This window comes from Mus pahari, chromosome 6 (genome assembly GCF_900095145.1).
Source record: "Mus pahari chromosome 6, PAHARI_EIJ_v1.1, whole genome shotgun sequence".
In the NCBI taxonomy this organism is placed as follows: domain Eukaryota; kingdom Metazoa; phylum Chordata; class Mammalia; order Rodentia; family Muridae; genus Mus; species Mus pahari.
Genome location: NC_034595.1, coordinates 26,551,755 through 26,571,793, shown reverse-complemented (window position 1 = coordinate 26,571,793; position 20,039 = coordinate 26,551,755). Strand labels below are relative to the sequence as shown.

Genomic DNA, 20,039 nt, shown 5'->3' with positions numbered 1-20,039 from the left:
TACTTTTGTTCAGTGCATACTAAGAAGACATACACTTAGTGGCTAAGTTAAGAAAATATATCTTGAAGTGATTTACAGATGAGTGATGGTTCAGTTCCAACCAAGAGCAAGTCAGGAGAAAAAGCTGCTGAGTTTATGCTGAGTTTATAAACACTAATGAAGGTTTATGAACATTGGCAAAAATTATACAATCTTATTTGAATGGTCATCCAAGAAATAAAAAAAAACGGGCAGGCAGCGGCAACGGTGATACCATATTGAACAGGGTACAGAACTAAGTATTTGTTTCTTGGGCTGTCCCAAGTTTAACTCTGTTAAACTTGTTGTTTATAAGAGAAAGAATCTAGGCTTGGACCCAGGCTGTGTCCCTCTGGGCTTCACAATCCCGTCTGTAAAATGGTGACATAGCAGAATCTTTCACATAGGTTGAAACTGAGTCAAAGTTCTAAAACAGTGTGAGGACCACAGTAAATATTTTCAAATGGGAGCAGTTACTTTAGTGAGGATTAAGTTTTGCTTGCCCTCAAATGTCCACATTACCCAGAAATAGGACTGTTAACTCACTTAATTTTGAGTTCTGCATGTGCATGGGCAGTAAGATTTTTACTTTACAGAATACTTTGCACACACAAAAGGCTTTGTTCCTTTCCACATATGTTTTGGGTTTTTTTTGATCACGACATGCTTTCATTTTTGCACCCCATCCCCTCCCAGAATTCTTCCCTCTACACGCAACCCCTTTGCCCCTGAGAGGGTGCTCCACATCCCTGGGCATCCCTCTTCTCTGGGCCATAATGTCTCTACAGGATTAGGCTCATCCTGTCCCACTGAGGCCAGACAGGACTGTCCTCTGCTATATATGTGCCAGGGCCTCGGATTAGCCCATGTATACTCTTTGTTTGCTGATTTCATCTCTGGGAGCTCCCATGGGTCCATGTTAGCTGACACTGTTGATCTTCCTATGGGGTTGCCATCCCCTTCAGCTCTGTCAATCCTTCTTCTAACTCTTCCATAGGAGTTTCCGACATCAGTCCAGTGTTTGGCTCTAAGTATCTGCATCTGTTTCAGGCAGCCACTGGTAGAGCCTCTCTGAGGACAGCCACATTGGGCTCCTGTCTGCAAGCACAACATAGCATCAGTAATAGTGTCAGGGTTTGGTGCCCATCCATAGGATGGATCCCAAGTTGGGCCTGCCACTAATAGGCCATTCCTTCATTTTTGCCCTGCTCCATTTTTGGCTCTGTATTTCTTTTAGACTATGAAGCTATTAAAAATGAGGACATCATGAATTTTGCAGGCAAATGGATGGAGTTAGAAAATATCATTCCGAGTGAGGTAACCCAGACTCACAAGGACAGGAATGGTATGTACTCACCGATAAGTGAATGTTAGTCAATTAGTACAAGGAGTATAAAAATGATGTTCCTTGGGCCTCAGGTTTTCCTTCTCTCTCACTGTGGGCAGCAGTGATACTCCCCACAGACTGTAAGAAGTTTAACAAAAAGGAAGGCCCAGGTGAGGATGCTTTAATTCCACTTAGAAGGGACAACAAAATAACCATGGAGGCAGAGGAAGGGAGGGACTGGGTAAGAGAGGCAACAGGGTCAGGCAGGGGCAGGTATGGGAGGAGACAGAGAAGCCCAGAGGTCCAGAAGAATGAATAGAAATATGCAGCAGCTGGGGGTGGGGGGTTAGAGGTGGGGGGCGAACCTTTAGAAAGTCCCAGAAATCTGGAATGTGAGAGACCCCTAGGATTCAGTGGGGGTGACCTTAGCTAAAAATGCCCAACAGTGCATCTCCAGTAGTTAGACAGGACCCCGAGTGAAGGGATGAGAATACCAACCCACCTTCAAAATTTTTGATCCACATACACATACACTTTTTTCTCTAAGAAAGTATTCCAAATAAGGATTTCAATTAACATGGTTGTCATACACTAAGTTTATATATGCTCTCAAATTGAAACAGCAGCCCATCATCATTTGACTTAAAATGTGACAAGGTTTCTATACTGTAAATGTCATGATAAAACTTGTTCTCACAATTTTGTTCATTTCTTATTTCAGTTACAATTAACAATTTATCTTTCCCAGATGAGCATTCATTTTTATTAATAGTTACAAAAAGAAGAATCCATCATGAAATACCTGATCCTAGTGTTTACTAAAATCTTCCGTGTTTACAAAAATCCTTTGCCCTTTGTGTGCAGGTAAAACCGAGCATAGAATTTCCATATTAGAAGTGACTCAAGACTGTATTTCCCATTAAAGCACCAGGCAAGGTCTTCACTTGCATCGCTAGGTGGCAGTAGAACATAAAAATGATGCTCCTTGGACCTCTGGGTTTTCCTTCTCTCTCTCTGTTGGCAACAGAGGCTAGATTGGCATGGGGAAAATAATCATTAAAAAGAAATTCAATAAAAAGGAGTAGGTTATTATATTGGTACACTGGAACTGCTTTAGTTAGAAGTATATCAATTTCTCATCAGAAATGTTGATTGGGCAGAGTTTGCTGTTAGACCAAAAAAATTCGTTCGAGGTTAAAAGTGATTTTGGCACCCAGCCTTATAGCATGTTTTTTTTCCCTATTAAGTTTAATTTTAGATTTCCTGTATCTTTGAGGAAGGATGTAAAGACAGATGGATATTTTTAATTTTTTTATTTATATTTATTTATTTATTTATTTATTTTTGTTTCAGGAGATTCAAAATTGTTCTTGCCAAACTGAAGTGTTCACAGTGACCCAAAGACAGGCTATAATCCCATTGGCCATACCAGAGAGTGTGGCCTTATTAGGCCTTCAAATTTAAATTCTGATAAATGACTTGAGGAAGCAGAAGAAAAACAACGAAAAACTACTGCTTAGTAAAAAAAAATAAATAAGTAAAATCCAGTTATTTTCAACACCAACCTCCATCTCAACTTTATCTGAGGCCAGTGTCCTCCCTACATCTTTTTCTTTTTAAAATTAAAAGTAGATTCTTTTCTCCTACAATATATCCTGATTATAGTTTCCTATACTCCTCTTTGTGAAATTTGTCCCACCTCCATTTCCCTCTGCAACCACACACTCTCTCTGCTTCTCATTAGAAAAGAACTGGTTTCTAAGAGCTTATAACCAAACATGACTAATTAAATAGGATGAGATGAAGCAAAAAAATGTTTATATCGAAGTTATACATGGCAACCAAACAGGAAGAAGAGTCTCAGGAACAGGCAATGCACTCAGAGATCCATTCTTCTCCTTGTCAGTAATGTTCAATTACTAGGAGTCTTCATTAGGATTACCTTCATAGATTCTAGGAAGTTTCCCCTGCAATATATTTCCACCCCTACCCCAAAAGATGGAAAGAAATAATCAAACTGAAAGCTGAAATCAATAAAGTAAAAAACAAAAAGATATCCATAATCAATGAAGAATAGTTGTTTCATTAAGAAAATCAACCACAAAGACAAACTCTTATCTAACTCAATGAAAAGGCAAAGAGAGAATTATTCAAATTAACAAAATCAGAAAGAAAATAGGGAACATAACAACTGACACCAAAGAAATCCAGAGACAAATAAGAACATATTTGAAAATACTATATTCTACCAAATTGGAAAATCTAAATGAAATGGATAATTTTCTCTCAATAGATAACTCTTACCAATGTTAAATCAAGATCAGACAAAACAATTTAAATAGACTTTTAACCCTCAGTGAAATAAAAGTAATCATTAACAGTCTCACAACCAAAAAAACCCAACCCAACCAACCCAACCAACTCAACCAACCCAACCCAACCAACCCAACCCAACTCAACCAACCCAATCCAACCCAACCCAACCCAAACCAGTCCAACCCAACCCAACCCAACCCAACCCAACCCAACCCAACCCAAACCAGTCCAACCCAACCCAAACCAGTCCAACCCAACCCAACCCAAACCAAACCAAACCAAACCAAACCAACCCAAACCAAACCAAACCAAACCAAACCAAACCAAAGAGGCACCAGGGCTAGATGGTTTTTGTGCAAAACTCTACCTGACTTTCAAAGAAGTTTATGCTAATACTCCTCAGATTATTCCATGAAGTAGAAACAGAATAAACATTGCCCAATGTATTTTATGAGGCCAAAGTTGTACTGATTCCCTACGTCTTCCACCAGCATATTTGTTTCCATTGTCAGTGAGAAGTCATTCTCTGAGGACATGAATATCCAGGTATCAAGGCAGACAGTCTGAGTCTGGTGTAAAACAACCGATTCACCTCACCAGGATGTATTTTTCATGTACTATCTGTGACTGGGTCCTCAATGACAGTACTTTATAATATTATTGAAGACCTACTTGGTAAAACTGTGCCTATAGTGTGTTCTCTGGCCTTCTGTCATGTGTTCTGTCTGAAACAGAGACACTGAGCTATTAATTTTGCTTCTTACTCCACCTCCTACAACTACCCCCACCCAACAACTGTGACTATCACTGCATTGCTCAGAGCTAATTACTTACATAGTCCCACTTCTCTGTAAAGAAGTAGGAGAACTGCAGTCAGACATCACAACCTTTCCTTAAGTCACCTTAGATCTGCATTATAAGATTCTGTCATTGGAGGTGGTTATGGTCCTCTCTTCTTTTTGAATGTCCTCACTGGCAACATTAAATATATGTTAACTTCTCAGAAACTGAATTTATCAGGTACTTCCATAAATTCCAAGCTTTCATCAAAACAGAGCCTTGCATATTTTTTCTATGTATCATTTCTCTTTTATTATGGGTAAAACCTATTGCTCCTCATCTCTGCTTTGGGTGAGTTGTGGGTGGATTTGTGTGAATCACAGACAGCTTTATTGCTTCTTCACCTCCTCTGGTACAGAATGACCTTCCTGATAACAAGTTTATTTTTATCCATCTTTGTATTTTTCAATGATATCTAAAACAGTATGTGAGGCAGGATAAAATATAGAAAACTAAGGGAACATGGGATTTTGGCTTGATTTTCATTCAGACAGTCATAGAGCCAGGAAATGTCAAAGTCGACTGATAGGAAGAGTTGCCTACAGGGACTATATGCCACTTCCTAAAGCCATTTGTGCCCACTTGAGGCCAGAATGACATGAAATATTGAGTTCTAACACTCTACTCAGATTCCTAAAGCCATCTGTACTGACCTAGCCCAAGAATGACTTGCAACCATCCATTTTGATACTTTTCTACCTTTATATCAATTTTGATAATCTCTTCAGAACACTTTACCCTTATAAAATACACTATTTGAGCATTGTTGAAAAGGACAAGGGGCTCTTAGCTACTATTAGAGATGTAACTAGAGACCTAAGAACATTCTATATATACCTATTGTAAGGGTAACTAAGGGCAACTTTCCCTCGAGAAGCACAAAGTCACACTTGGATGTGTCTTATTCTCTCCTTGAGCATCTCTTTGTATTGAGCCCTGTGCTTAAGATATGTGTTAAAAATATCTTTTAATAAACTTCAATGCTGCTTCATCTCAACTGATAATGACATTCTTTTCTGTGGTAACAAGGTCCTGGTTTTGCCTGAGAGTAGCTCTCTAAAAAGAGAGAGAACTATCTAGGCTGGTGGTAATGACACCATTGAGCTGAGTCTCTGAACCTGCTGAAACTGGCAGCACATATAAGGTAAAATAATAAATGGATAAAAATATTAATCTATGTAAACAATGATAGAAATATTGAAGCTAGAGCTGGGTTCTATCCTCATTCCAAACTAATAATGATATAAAAATAAAAATATTTTTTAGCATATATAAGATAATCAGACATCTTGTGACTTTCAATTCTTGTAGTAAATCTATGAAGCATGTAAATGAAGGCTGTGTTGAACAGGAATCATATCACTTAGTTTTTGTTTGTTTTGTTTTTGACATCCCACTCACTGACCTCCTCCAGGTTACCAACTCCTACAATCCTTCTCCTCTGAGCTGGAGTGGATCTCCTTAGATACCACCACACACACACACACACACACACACACACACACACACACACACACACACACTTCAAGTCTCTGGAGGCTAGGCTCTTCCTCTCCCACTGAGGCCAGATAAGGCAGCCCAGATAGAAGAACATATCCCCCATGCAAGCTTTTGGGATAGTTCCTGCTGTAGTTGTTTGGAACCCCCATGAAGACCAACCTGCACATATGCAACACATGTGCCTGGAGGCCTAGGTCCAGGTCCTATATGTTCTTTGGTTGGTGGTTCAGACTGTGAGAGTCACAAGGGTTCAGGTTAATTAACTCTGTTGGTCTTCATGTGGATTTCCCATCCCCTTCGGGATCTGCAATCCTTCCTCCTAATTTTCCATAAGAGTCTCCAAGCTTCATCCACTATTTGATTGTGGGTGTCTGTATCTTTCCAAGTCGGCTGCTGGGTGGAGCCTCTCAGAGGACATGTTCCTATCTGCAAGCATAACAAAGTATTATTAATAGTGTTAGTGATTAGTGCTTGCCCATGGCATAAATCACAAGTTGGGCCAGTTATTGGTTGGCAATTCCCTCAGTCTCTGATCCATCCCCTGTGCCTGCATTTCTTGTGGACAGGATAAATTTTGGGTTGAACATTTTATGGATGGTTTGGTGTCTCTATCACTTTACTGGGGTTCCTGCCTGGGTACAGAAGATGGCCTCTTCAGGTTCTATATCCCCAATGTAGAGGGTAACAGCTAAGGTCACTCCCATTGATTCTTGTTCATGTACCTTATCACAGGTCTCTGTCTCATCCTAGAGACACCCCCACTCTTCCTCATCATTTGTAGATTTCCATTCATTTTCATAGCAATGTAACTGTCTCTCCTGTCCTGCCCCACATCTGATCCTAAATCCCCACTATTTCCCTCCTGTTGAAGGATTTACTCTGTCCAATCACATTAGGGCAGTGGGAGGCTTGTGACTGAACAGGAGAAGGGAGATGGAGTGAGGAGTTGGGAGAGAGAGAGAGAGAGAGAGAGAGAGAGAGAGAGAGAGAGAGAGAGAGAGAGAGAGAGAGCACGCCAGAATGAAGGCTGATGTGGTGTTATCAAAAGGTTAGAATAATTGTGTTAAAGCTTTATCATTATCATTTGGCTTTGAAATTACTGTATTGGCATCTTGTAAATTGTGTTATTATTGATACATAAATCTGATTGGCTAACTAAGCATTGAGAGTTTTGATTCTACCCGGTAATTAGGTGATAGCTAACCAGGGGTGTATGGGTTGTTGTGTGAAAGTGAGAGGAACTGGGGGCAGGTGGCATCTAAGAGATGTCCTGGTGGGAGCCATGTGTCTCCCAGGGCTGATGAGTTGATGGACGAAACAGCGAGTGAAATCAGCTGGCCCAGTGGCTAGAGAGTTGTAGGCAGTGTCAGGAGCGTGGTAAGCATGACATGGCCCTGCTGAGAGTCCATTTTTAATATTCCCTGCAACACCCTCCCCCCTTCATCTGCCTTTTGTGACTATTTTATTCCCCTGACTAAGTGAGATTCCTTGCTTGGGCCTTTCTTCTTGTTTAACTTTTTTGGGTCTGTGTAGTGTAGCATGGTGTCTTTTATGACTAATATCCACTTATAAATATGTACATACTCAGAATGTCATTTTGGGTCTGTGCTACCTCACTCAGGTTAATAGTCTCAAGTTCCATCCATTTGCCCACAAAATCCATGTTGTCTTTGTTTTTGATAGATAAATAGTATTCTATTGTGTAGACGTACCACTTTTTCTTCAGTTGAGGGAAATCTAGCTTTTTTTTTTCCAGGTTTGCCTATTATAAATAAAGCTACTATGAACATATTTGAGTGAATGTCTTTATGGGATGGTGGAGCATCTTTTGGGTATATGCGCAGTAGTGGTATATCTTGGTCTTTTTTATTATTATTATTGTTGGACATTTTATTTATTTGCATTTCAAATTTAATCCCCTTTCCTGTTTCCCCTCTGGAAACCCCTGTCCCATCTCCCTCCCCTTACTTCTATGAGGATGCTCCCCCACCCACCCATTCCTTCCTCTGTGCACTGGCTTTCCCCTACACTGGGGCATCCAGCTTTCACAGGACCAAAAGCCTTTCCTCCCATTGATGACCCACAAGGACATCTTCTGCTACATTTGTGGTTGGAGCCATGGGTCCCTCCATGTGTACTCTTTGATTGGTGGTTTAGTTCCTGGGAGTTCTAGGGGGTCTGGTTGGTTGATATTGTTGTTCTTCCTATGGGGTTTGCAAACCCCTTCAGCTCCTTCAGTCCTTTCTCTAACTCCTCCATTGAGGACCCAGTGCTCAGTTCAATGGTTGGCTGAGAGCATTCACCTCTCTATTTGTCAGGCTCTGTCAGAGCCTCTCAGGAAACAGCTATATCAGGCCCAGTCAGCAAGCACTTCTTGGCATCCACTGTAGTGTCTGGGTTTGATGTCTGTATATGGGATGGATCTCCAGGTAGGGCAGTCTCTGGAAGAAGGAAGAACAAAGTGTGCATGCTTCAGTCCTTCTTAGAAGGGGGAACAAAATACTCAAGGGAGGAAATACGGAGACAAAATGTCAGACAGAGACTGAAAGAAAGGCCATATAGCTTGGTCTTGAAGTAGAACTATTCCCAGTTTTCTGTGAAACTGCCAAATTGATTTCCAAAGTGGTTGTACAATTTTACACTCCCTGGAGCTGTAAAGAAGTATTCCTCTCACTCTACATCTTCACTGGCATGTGCTATTTCTTGAGTTTTTTATTTTAGTCATTCTGATGGGTTCTCTTAGTCCAAGTCTTACTTCTGTAAACAGACACCATGACCAAGGCAACTCTTTTTAAAGACAACTCTTATAAAGGTTTACAGGTTCAGAGGTCAGTCCATTATCATCATCATAGAAAGCAAGGTAGTTTCCAGTTAGACATGACACTAGAGGAGCTGAGAATTCTATGTCTTCATTCAAAGGAGCAGACTGTCTCCAACATGCTCAGGAGGAGAGTCTCAAAAGCCCACTCCCACAAGAACACATTTCTTCCATCAAGGGCACATCTACTACAACAAGGTCATACCTCCTAATAGTGCCACTCTCTGGGCCAACAATATTTAAACCATCTCAAGGGTATAAGATAGAAACTTAGAGTTATTTTGATTTGCACTCCATTCGAGATTCCTCTGTTGAGAATTCTGTTTAGTTCTGCACCTCATTTTTAAAATTAGGTTATTTGGGTTGTTGGTGTCTAACTTCTTGAGTTCTTTGTAAATTTTGCATAATTGCCTTCAGGGTTGGTTAAGATCCTTTCCCAATCTGTAAGCTGTCAATTTGTCCTATTGACAGCATCCTTTGCTTTACAGAAGCTTTGTAGTTTCATGAGGTCTCATTTATCAATTGTTGATTTTAGAGCCTGAGCCATTGGTGCTCTCTTCAGGAAACAGTATCCTACACCAATTCAGTGAACCAATATTTTACAGTGCCCTAAATTCTGATTTTCAGATTTTGACTAGAAAAACACAATTTAAAATTAAAACATGGAGCTGGAATTCTCTGACTTTAAGAACAACAGCTGCTCTTCTAGAAGATCCAGGGTTAATTCCAAATGCCCACATAGCAGCTCATGTCTGTCTTTAATCCTAGTTTTTAGAGATCTGATGCCCTTCTCTGGCCTCAGCTTGCACTGCACATAGAGGCACACAGAGGCACACAGATTTACATTTAGTCAAAATATCCCTATGCATAAAAGTAAAATATGAAAAAGAAAAACATTTGCTCTGTAAAGTACCATCAACTTGTAATAAAGATATCTATGGATGATAGGAGATTTGCATTCTATTCCTACAAATTGCACAAGTTTGAATAAGACTCATCATATTTATAAGCCCCAAGTCTAAGATCTATAAGTAGACCCTGATCCTTTTTTTTTTTTTCTTTATACTGTGCATTTCATCTTGTTGAAATACAGCTTACTTATTCGGTCCAAAGGGTACCAGATTGTTCTGTCCCGTGACTTTCCTGGTAATGTTTTGGGAATGGTCCATCATGTACATTTTTGCATTGTTAGAATATACATGATTACTGAGAGTTTCTATTATCTGATTTTATGTTTTAAAAGTCTTAAAGTATTTAATTTTAATTACCAAATTAAAATATAAATTAATTAATCCTGTTATCTAAATGTAGTACTATTTGATCATTTACACTAACGTTTTATTCTTTCACTATTCATCAATTCCCTCAAGAGTTTCTCTAGAAATTCTCTCTACCCTTTAATCCCAGTGAAGTTGGAAGTATCAATGCTTGAAAAACCTTACAACAATTAGTTCAAGTAACATTAAGGAATTCAAATCCAGAAATATACAACCAAAATGTATTTCTGGAAATTAGAGGCAAAGCAATTTTTTTCTTGGTGGATTTGTACTTAAATTGTTTAGAGTTGTATTGGCACAGGAAACCTAATACAATGAGAGCTTCCTAAAGTATATACATATATGAAGGCAATCTAAACAAAATCATTAAATAACAGGGGTAACAGAACCACAACTGGACATCTTTCATCACCAAATGAAACTTTGAATTCCAGGAATGGGTTACAGCTCATCAAGTTTTGTCTAAGGCTATTGGTTACACTCTACAAACTGATAGACTTTTTGTTAAAGATAATACCTGCCCATAGAGGCATTTCTGTCCATAGAGGCTCTGCAGGTGTGGCTGCTGTGTCACATGTGTGTCAGTAGGTAGTCGAGAGGAGAGGGACTATGTTGATGCTCAGGATTCTGACCTATGAATATCTGAATGACTAGTAGTGTAACACTCCATGGAGGGAAAAAAGGAACCTGAGAAGACCACCAGTCTGTACCATGGGCTGGAAAGGGAGCTAGCCTGAGATTACCAGTCTGCCTGAGACTGCAGCTCTGGGTGGAAGTTAGCCTGAGACTAAGAGCCCTCAAATAGGACCATTTGGATGGTCTGGGTGAGGAGTGAACTCAAGAGAGTCACGAGTCTAGCCTAGCCATGGGACCCAGACAGAGAATTAGCCTGAGATGAACACCAGTCTGCCACTGAAATCTGGGGTGGGGAGACTGCCACAAATGACACCAGCAGTGCCATAAAGCACCAGATAGATGCTAGGGTACACTGTGTGAAATTATGTCTCTGTCCTTCCTCACCTACCTAAGGCATTTTCCTTATTGGCTTTAATAAAATTATGATGGGCAGTAAATAGAAGTTAGGACTTCCTAGGAGAGAAAAATGAACTGTGGGAAAAAGAAAGAAAGCTTTTTCTCCAGACAATATGTTGTATGATTGGGCATTAAGATGGAAAACAGTTTAAATAAAGTTTAATACAGGGCAGAATGTTAAATTAAGGAGAAAAATGGGGGAAAATACATAAATAAAGAATAATCTGCAAAGAAAGGAAAAGGAGATAAAAATTAATACAAATGATTTTAAAGGTTATATAAGTGCTAAATAAAGTCATTCCTTTGATCTCAGTACTTGGGATACTAAGATAGAGACAGATTTGTTCCTTCTGAGCTCAAGAACAAGCTGATCTACAGAGTAAATCCAAGAAATGATAATAAATAAATAAATATCACTGTAGAGGAGGACATTTGGGTTCTATACAGCCATGTTTTGATTTATCAATATATAAATAGTTATATGGTCAGTTGTAATGGTGTTATTTAACATCCTCCTTGAAAGAAGTTAAAATGGAGCAGAACTGGATAGAAAAGAGAATGCTATATCGGATCAATCTATAGTTACATTGACTTCAAACTTCTGGACAAAAGGTTAATTATTTTGGAAGAGAGGCTTTGTGTTTGTGTCAACAGGAAAGAGAAAAAAACGGATTCAATCAAAAATAACAAGGGTCAGATTTGACTGGGGGAGACCCCCTCAAAGGAGACAATTGGAAGAAGCAAACAGACTGGTAATATATAATGCTAAACCCTCTATTAAAACAGTTAGGAGGGCTGCTGGATCCAGATGACAATGAATCATTGGAATGAATATTTGTAAGTAAAGAAGTATGGACAAAAGGGCCTATGGTGGGAATACTGTGACACACTACCCCTTCCAAAACTCTATTGTGGTTAAGGTTGCAAGGATGGAGGGTTAGTATGAGAGGAGGAGAAGGTAAGTGGGATTGGGATGTATGGTGTGAAATTTACAAAGAACCAATAGAAATACACACACACACACACACACACACACATACACAGAAACACACACATGCACACACACACACACACACACACACACACACACACACACACACAGACCCACTGAACATGAGAAGTTGAGATGGTGCCTACTTAGAGCCTTCATTCCTAATGACTTGTGTTCATAGTACTGTAAGAATCTATAATAGTGGCGCAAATCTTGCTGGGGAGTAACCAACCACTATCTTGTTGAATTTAAGGACCACTCCATGTGATGTCTCCACACTGCTTGGCTGACCAAGAACTGAGACTAGAAAAAATAGAATCCTAGGGACAAACCAAATACTATTGTTATGCTAAGAGAATGTAGCAATAAAATGATGCCTAGTGCCATACCGCTATACTCATGAGCCTTCCTTGGCCATTATCAGAGAAGCTTCCTTTTTTAATAGATGGAAACAAATACAGAGACCTACAGCTGGGCAATGTGAAGAGAGTAAAAGACCTTAGAACACCCACTCTGTAATTGGATGTCTATATTAAATCCATTCCCTAAAGACTCTGGGAACTCTAAGGAAAAGGAGGTGGAAAGATTGCAAGGGCAAGGGGGTATGGAGTATACTAAAGAACCAAGGACAAAAGAAACAGCAGAATGCACATATGAAATGACAGAGACTGTGGCAGCCTGTATAGGGTCTGCACAGGATTGGGAGGGATGTGGTCCTAGTATTCAACATGGAGTAAAAGGCATAAAACTGCCCATTCCTAATTCAGAAGAAATATACAAATGATACCATTTACAAAGGAAAAAAATAATTTTCTCCAATCATATTTCACTGGATATATTAACCACTCTTAAGGGTGGACCCCATACCCAGCCAGAAATGCCTAACACAAAATGATCTTAATAGCATTTTTGGAGGTTTTTTTTGTCTCATACAGCTTTGACAAGACTTTATTTTTATTTTCATTTACATTTTATCTTACAAACCCTTCGTATATATCTTATGTGACCTGTCTAATTTTATGTCAACTTAACAGAAGCTAACATCATCTGAAATGAGAGTCTCCATTGAGAAACTGCTTGTATAAGGTCAGGCTGCAGGCAAGACTGTGGGCCTTTTTAAAAATTAGTGATTGATGAGAGATCCCAGAACATCATGGGTGCTGCCAATCCTGGGTTTGTGGTCATCATGTGTTCTATAAAAACACAAGCATTGAAAAGAAAGCCAGTAAGCAGCACTACCTGATAGCCACTGCATCAGCTCCTGTCTCCAGGTGCCTTTCCTGTTCGAGTTCCTACCTTGACTTCCTTCGATGGTGAACAATGATGTGGAAGCATAAACCTAATCAATTCCTTTCTCCCAATCTTGCTTTTGACCATGGTCTTTCAGTATGGCTATAGAAATCATAATCATAACTACAATACTAAGGCTTGTGGTTGTATGTTTTTATTGGATATCTGTGTTGTGAACATGTGTTTATGTCTATATGTGTTTCCTGTGCTGTTTCTTTGACTGTTTTTCTTCTGTTTGTTTTGTCCTATTATAGTTTGTTTGTTTTTCTGTCTTATTTTATTATTACTCTTTCAATGCTTGTTTGTTCTTTAATGAAAGCAATACCCAGAGGGGGGTGGGGTAGGAATCTTCTGAGCTTTCATTGTAAAACTCTCAAACATATATTGCAAGGTAAATATGCATATATATATATATATATATATATATATATATATATATATATATGATTACTAATTTAACATTAGCAATTCTATGACAAGAGCATCGAAGAGGACCTGGAATCTATGTTCAATATGGGAGAAAAGACCGAAATGAAAATTCATAAGTCAGAATTTCAGCTGAGGGTCAGTTAGAAGCATAGAATTATCTCAGAGGTACTAAATGAAAGAACACTACAGAATCACTGTAGATCAAAGGTAACAGATTGAGAATACGAAGGGCTAAAAAAAATGAAATGAAATCTACAAAGATGTCTTGAACTTCTGGATGGTAAGTTAGGTTCTCATTTACATCTCAATTCTGGCGACCATAGCAAGTAAGGAAATAATCACCGAGTTGTAAAAACCCAGGAGGAAACAGGAGTCTGAATTGCCCAGGCAGGCCATCACAAGACAGAGACATAAAAGAAAATCTGAATTGCAGTATGGGTTGAAAACTTCTTTTACTGCCCCTCCTCTTAATTACTGCCATGTCTGTATCTGTTTCCATATTTGTTGTCCTGACAGAAGCAATAATCACAAATTGCCACTTGAGAATGAGAAGTAATTACGCATGTCACAGGTGAATTCCTCTTAGAACAAAAGACTTCACTTTGACCTGAAGTAAAAGCTATTTAAATTTTATTAAGGAAGCAGACCAACTACCCTATTAGCCACTTTTGTGATCAAAAGGAAATTGCCCTGTAAAAGGTTCAATTATACATGTCCATTAAATGGCTTCCCGATGGTTTTAAACTACCTTAAAGGTAGAGAGCACAACAACTCTACATTTGTAGGAATCACACCCAATCAATAAAACAGATTTTTGGAATGACAAGAGATCTCTGTTTTTCCCATTTATGAGCAAACCACTATTTTTCTTCAACCACCACATACCTGTGCTTTAGTGCATCCTAAAGTCAATGTTCTCATGCCTGCGTTTGTCATGCTTTGGTGACTCTAGAGCATTTATTCATGTCATAGCATGACCTTCTGATCTACTGTTCACACAGCCCTTATGCCTCAATGAATTTGCTTGATAGGATGCAAATTGCTGCTTAGTATACTTTATATTTTTAAATGAATATTTATTGCACACAAAGAAGCAGGCAATTAAAGAATGATGCAACCATTTTGAGGCAGGGAGCTAACCAAGTGTTTATAGTATAAGATGACTTGTATTTTATGCACCACCATTGGTCTGACTCTGTGGTGTGTTGTACTACATTAATTTGCTTCAATAGTCTATGCATATTTATATATTAATTATTGAACCAAAATACACTATCAACTATATTTCCAACATTTTACATTGGATTAGTTATTCTGTGATTGTTACTTGTTTCTACAAAGATAAGTCTGAGGATTTTCTGAAAAAGATACTTTTATTGTGAAAAATTATATAAAATTTATATCAAAATAAGTCTATATTGCATACAGAAATATAACAGGATATAAAACAGCTTATTAAAAAATAATAAAATATCTCTACATTAGGTGACCAAGACATGAAAGCAAAGAGATTTATAATAGGTATATTTAAGGTATGATTAATTTTACTAAGTTTCTGGTCCACACCATCACCTGTAGTCCCAGATCAGCTTTGACCCCACAGCTCTACCTGCTACCCAGAAGGCATGCTCTAACCTGGGACACAATTCTACCTGCTGCCTCCCATGATGCCTGCCCCAACTCAGGACAACCAAGCCAACCAAAGGCAGAGAAAACTAGTTGACAAAAAGTGGTTCTATGAGAGTGTTCCCCCAACAACCCACTTAACCCAGCATCACCACCCTCACATTCCACTACACTGGAGCATAGAGCCATTACAGGACCAAGGGCCTCTTCTCCCATTCATGCCCAACAAGGCCATCCTCTGGTACATATGCAGCTGGAGCTGTGGGTCCCTCCATGTGTACACTTTGGTTAGTGGTTTAGCTCTGGGGGGGTTGGTGGAGAGTCTGGTTGGTTGATATTTTTGTTCTTCCTATGGGGTTGCAAATCCCTTCAACTCTTTCTATCCTTTCTCCTATTCCTCCATTTTGGACCCTGTGCTTAGTCCAATGGTTGGTTGAGAGCATCTACCTCTTTATTTTTCAGGGCATGGCAGATCCTCTTAGGAGACAGCTATATATCAGGTTCCTTTCAGCTTGTATTTCTTGGTATCCATAATAGTGTCTGGGTTTGGTGACTGTATATGAGATGGATCACCAGGTGGAGCAGTTTCTGGATGGCCTTTCCTTCAGTCTCTGCTCCACACTTTGTCTCCATATTTTCTCCCATCATTATTCTGTGCTCCCTTCTTAGTAGGACTAAAGCATCTAACTTTGGTCTTCCTTCATCTTGAGCTTCATGTTGTCTGTGAATTGTATCAAGTGTATTCCAAGCTTTTTGTGTAATATCCACTTCTCAGTGAGTGCATAACATGTGTATTCTTTTGTGATTAGATTACCTCGCTCAGGATGATATTTTCCAGTTCTTTCCATTTGCCTAAGAATTTCATAAATTCATTGTTTTTAATAGTCAAGTAGTACTCCATTGTGTAAATGTACCACATTTTCTGTATCCTGTTCTCTGTTGAGGAACACCTTGGTTCTTTCCAGGTTCTAGCTATTATAAATAATGCTGCTATGAATATAGTGGAGCATGTATCCTTATTACATGTTGGAACATCTTCTGGGTATTTGGACAGGAGTCAGATAGCTGGGTCCTCAGGTAGTACCATGTCCAATTTTCTGAGGAACCACCAAACTGGTTTCCAGAGTGGTTGTACCAGCTTGCAATCCCACCAGCAATGGAGGAGTGTTCCTCTTTCTCCACATCTTCACAAGCATCTGCTGTCACCTGAGTTTTTTAGCTTAGCCATTCTGACTGGTGTGAGGTGGAATCTCAGGGTCATTGTGATTTGCGTTCCCCTGATGACTAAATATGTTGAACATTTCTTTTTTAGGTTCTTCTTGGCCATTCAAGTCTACTCAGTTGAGAATTCTCTGTTTAGTTCTGTTTCCCATTTTTCATAGGATTGTTTGGTTCTCTGGAGTCTAACTTCTTGAGTTCTTTGTATATATTGGATATTAGCCCTCTATCAGATGTAGGATTGGTAAAGATCTTTTCCCAATATGTTGGTTGCTGTTTTGTCCTATCGACAGTGTCCTTTGCCTTACAGAAGTATCACAATTTTGTAAGATCTCATTTTTCTACAGTTGATCTTAGAGCATAAGACATTGGTGTTCTGTTCAGGAAAATTTCCCTTGTGCCCATGAGTTTGAGGCTTTTCCCACTTTCTCTTCTAATGGCAATATGGATATTTTTACCATATTAATCCTGTCAATCCATGAGCATGGGAGATCTTTCCATCTTCTGAGGTGTTCTTTGATTTCTTTCTTCAGAGACTTGAAGTTCTTGTTGTACAGGTCTTTCGCTTGTTTGGTTATAGTTACACCAAGATACTTTATACTGTTAGTGACTATTATGAATGGAATCATTTCACTAATTTCTTTTTCAGCCCATTCATCCTTTGAGTAGAGGAAGGCTACTGATTTGTTTGAATATATATCCATCCACTTTGCTGAAGTTGTTTATTAGCTGTAGGAGTTCTATGGTGAAATTTTTGTGGTCACGTAAGTATACTATCCTATCATCTGCAAATAGTGATATTTTGACTTCTTTCTTTCTAATTTGTATCCCTTTGACCTCCTTTTATTGTCTAATTCCTCTAGAACTTCAAGTACTATATTGAATGGATAGGGAGAGAGTGGGCAGTCTTGTCTTTGATTTTAGTGGGATAGCGCCAAGTTTCTCTCCATTTAGTTTGATATTGGCTGCATTTTGCTATATAGTGCTTTTACTATGTTTAGGTATGGGCCTTGAATTCCTGATCTTTACAAGACTTTTTCCATGAAGGGATGCTGAATTTTGTCAAATGCTTTTTCAGCATCTAATGAAATGATTATATGTTTTTTTTTCTTTCCTTTTGTTTATGTAGTGGATTATGTTGATAGATTTCTCTTCATTGAACCATTCTTGCATCCCTGGGATGAAGCCTACCTGGTCTTGTTGAATGATCATTTTGTTGTGTTTTTAGATTTGATATGAGAGAATTTTGAGTATGTTTGCATCAATATTCATAAGGGAAATTGGTCTGAAGTTCTCTTTCTTCTTGGGTCTTTTTATGGTTTGATATCAGGGTATGAAGAGTTGTGGTAAAGGGTCAGCTCCAGGCACAGACAGAAACCAGAAGGATCCTGTCCCAGGCTTCTCCTCAGTTCCTGTGTCATGAGGGCTTTAGACAAGTCCCTCAGAGCAGAAGTGATGGTCTTTCCTGTGTTAGCACTCCAGGGAGACTAGCTCTCTCCTGGCAGTATTTGGGTATGGAGAGCTGTGGCACTAAAATAGACTTTTAACTAAAAGTTATCAAAAGACACTGTGAAGGACACTTAATACTCATTAAAAGACAAATCCACCAGGATGACATCGCAATTCTGCACATTTGTACTCTAAATGCTAGTGTACCTACATTCATAAATGAAACTATACTAAAGCTCAAATAACACAGTTAACCCACACAATAATAGTGAGGGATGAAAACACCCCACTCTTATCAATTGATAGGTCATCGAAACTAAACAGAGAAACAATGAAAGTAACAGATGTCATGAGTAGAAGCAGTCATTAAAAGAATCCAGGCAAGGCCCCCAATTGAGGGGTAATAACACCAACTACCCCACAAAATTTTTGATTTAAAATTCATCCTGCCTAAAAGAAATGCAGGGACAAAGATGGAGCAGGAACTGAGGGAATGGTCAACCAATAACTGGTCCAACTTGAAACCTATCCCATGGGCAAGTACCAATCCCTGACATTATCAATTATCCTCTATTATGCTTGTAGACAAGAACTTAGCATGATTGTCCTCTGAAAGGCTCTATCTAGCAGCTAACAGAAACAGATGCAGATACTCACATCCAAATACTGGGCAGGGGTCAGGGACTCTTATAGAAGAGTTAGTGGAAGGATTGAAGGATATGAAGCAATGGAAACCCCAAAGGAGAACCAACAGGTCAACTAACGTGGACCTCTGGGAGCTCTCAGAAACTGAGCCAGTAACCAAAGAGCACATTTAGGCTAGAATGAGGCCTGCAGGACATATGCAACAGATGTGCAGCTTAGTTTCTATGTGGGCTGCACAACAACTGGAATGGAGGCTCTCTCTAAAGTTGTAGCATGACCTATGGTATCTGTTCTCCAACAGGGCTGCCTTGTCTTGCCTCAATGAGAGAGGCTCTGCCTAATCTGGAAGAGACTTGATGCACCAGGGTGGAGGATACCCAGGAGAGCCCACTTTCTCATAGAAGAAAGGGATGAGGTATGTGGTAAGGGTCTCTGTGGGGAGAGGGGTCCAGGAAATGGGGTAGCACTTGAGATGCAAATAAATAAATAAATAAAACAAATTTATTAAAATATTAATAGAGAAAACAAGTTTAACTTGTTAACAAATATAACAAATTATTATCATAAAACATTTAAATATAATTTTGTTTTAAATTTTATATTTAAATAAGAAGTACAAATTGAATTTTGATAGGAGAGTTCAACTTGAAACATATAGAAATAATTCCACATTATCATGGATAAAATACCTGTCATTAAAAAGTGAACTACAGATTAAAATTAATACCTGTTGATGATTGTAAATGGGAGAAAATAATGGAGTCTTTACCATGGTAGAAATCTGTAAGCTGAGGTCTTATGGGACATACAGAAACAGCCATTTGAAGGTAGACAAGATAAAAGATTTACAGGGTTAGGGTTCAGAAGTCTCTGCAGCTCATGAAGTCAGGACTGGAACTCAAGAAATCCAGAAGAGGGATTTCTTCCAAGGGAAATCTTTAAACATAACTGCCACTGTATTAGAAGACTAAATTATACTTTAGCTTAATATTAACTTAGGAACTCTGAAAGAGCTATATCTGTGCTGCTTAAATCTATGACCCCATGGTAAGATTGTAGTTTGGGTGTGATCCCAGTTGAATATAACTGTACAGTGTGTGATCCTGGTGTGGGTGTAACAGAGTGTGATTGTGGTGTAGGTGTGATCTTAAAGTGTGATCCTGGTGTCAGTATAACTACAATGCCATCTTAGTGTGGGTTTTACTGTGCAGTGTGATCATAGTGCAGGAGTAGCTCTACAGTATGCTCCCCAATGTGTGTGCT

General features: G+C 39.0%; 1 non-coding gene across 1 annotated transcript; it reads left to right on the top strand.

Annotated features, from left to right (window-relative positions):
• The first annotated feature begins 10,630 nt into the window (after positions 1–10,630).
• Positions 10,631–10,762, top strand: LOC115064318. Its single transcript, XR_003844157.1, has one exon. It is a non-coding gene; the product is annotated as a small nucleolar RNA SNORA17 (small nucleolar RNA).
• The last annotated feature ends 9,277 nt before the right edge of the window (positions 10,763–20,039 follow it).